The sequence below is a fragment of the Etheostoma cragini genome, chromosome 18 (genome assembly GCF_013103735.1).
Source record: "Etheostoma cragini isolate CJK2018 chromosome 18, CSU_Ecrag_1.0, whole genome shotgun sequence".
NCBI lineage: Eukaryota > Metazoa > Chordata > Actinopteri > Perciformes > Percidae > Etheostoma > Etheostoma cragini.
In genome coordinates this window covers 12,718,822-12,720,699 of record NC_048424.1, presented here as the reverse complement: position 1 = coordinate 12,720,699, position 1,878 = coordinate 12,718,822, and the positions used below count along the sequence as shown (strand labels likewise).

Sequence of the window (1,878 nt, the reverse complement as noted above, 5' to 3'; positions counted from 1 at the left end):
CCCCCCCCCCCCCCCCCCCCCCGCTCTGTTTATCAATCACATACTATAGTTTACATTTTCCTTAACCTGTAGTCTTCTTTTAAAGTATCTATAATAGTGTGTGTGAGCCTGTGTTTGTTCCTGAAAATACTTTGAGTTTCTTTCAAAGAAAAATATCAACCACGGTGGCTAATTGTAATGTGCGAGAGGGACTGTGAATAGCATCACAGATAATCACCCTCATCCCCTACGCTGCCACTCATTATACGCCGCCTCGTGGTGGCTGATAAGAATGAATCGCCTCCATTGTTTGATTAGCTATTAAAATGGCCTGCTGTGTTGGCTTTAATTGCTTTGAACAACGGGAGGCCAAAACTTTCTGCAAGTTTTTTGTAATGCGGGATACAGAAAATCTTCAAATACTATTGATGTAGTTTTTTTAATTAAAGCTGCACTAATCAAAATGTTGATATTAACCAATGAAATCACTGTTTGTCATGTTAAATAGTTTTCACCCAACGCAAGTTCCCCACAGCTCTGAGAAGAATTTAATGTGTCTTTCAGCTTAGTGTTGTTGTTTTAAGGCCCATAGCTTTATTGTTTTGTTCCTTCTCACCACTCTCATCAACCACATTTCCAGCTGCGACATGCAGCTGCTTTTAGCAAAAAGCTCAGATAGAACCAACTGTAAACTACCTGCTCAGCACCAAACAGAGAGCCAACGTTAGCAAGTAGCTCTTGAACACAGTGGAGCATTTAAAGAGCCAGATATTTTCCGCAGGAGTTGGTGGAGACCAAAACAGAGTTTAAAGGACCTTGAATATTGGACTTACATTCTTCAGGTAGACAGAAACCTGACTCAAACTGCATTACTGATGTTGCTCTGTGCCTGCTGGATGTGTAAATGTTAGCTTATGCTTACCATAAAAAAAACTTTGTACCGCGAAATATTTGCCAACGTGTTTACAGCTTATTGTGCTGCCCCCAAGTGGCCAAAATCAAATCAATTCATGTTGTTTAAATGTCTGCAACAGCTGCACCACTTTAGAGCTAGTATGTGTACTATAATCTCTATTGCTGATTTAAGACAGCCAGTCGAGGTAACAACAAAAAACACACTTTGGTGGACAACAATGCAAACACAAGTCCGCAGTCTCCCCCGCAGATCCAACCAGAGAACACCTAATGAATTGGCTGAAAGAAACAACTAGACTGCAGCTACTTCACCAGTATTGTTCAATAGTTTTACAAAAACAAAAGCCATCCGAATCATTTGACAAAAGCTATTATCACTAAAACTCTATAGTGGATCACTTAAAAAAAAAGGGTGCTTCGCGGGTGTTTACTTTATCTTTTGCAAATACACTTGCTCACAAACCCATACACACTGCTCCAAACATGCCACAATAACAAGAGCAAGGGCACAGTTAAAAGGCTGAAATGACACTTGCTGGTTTTGTTAATATTTTCTCCACTCCTTGCCTTCTTCCTTCTTCTTTTCTCTTGCTCATCATCTTTCCCACCCCTTCTCTGTTTCTCTGTCTCACACGACATTTGTTCTGCTCCGGCTAGCCGTCATTGTGGGCCGTTGTTCTAATGGTTCATAGTGTGGATAACAGTAGCCCCTGGGCGTGTGTAAACCCCGGCCTCCCTCTTCTTTTTCCTTCCATTTCATCTCTCCTTTTCATTTTACTTTTACTTCATTTCATTTCACGGAGATTTGTTCCTAATGGATTTTGCTGTGATCCTGCCTTTTAATGGCATTTGCTTTTAATGGAGGAGTGTGCGTGCATGTGTGCTACTGCATTTCTTGCTCGTGCATGCGCTTGTGCAAACGCATCCCCTGTGCGTGAAAGCGTTCTGTGCACATCCACACCTGTGTATCACTCTCTGCCCCCC

At 41.8% G+C, this 1,878-nt stretch overlaps 1 protein-coding gene across 2 annotated transcripts in view; it reads left to right on the top strand.

Moving 5' to 3' along the window:
• Positions 1–1,878, top strand: part of nbas (NBAS subunit of NRZ tethering complex) — a 158,935-nt gene that overhangs the window by 5,956 nt on the left and 151,101 nt on the right. The gene's annotated exons all lie outside the window — the stretch shown is intronic.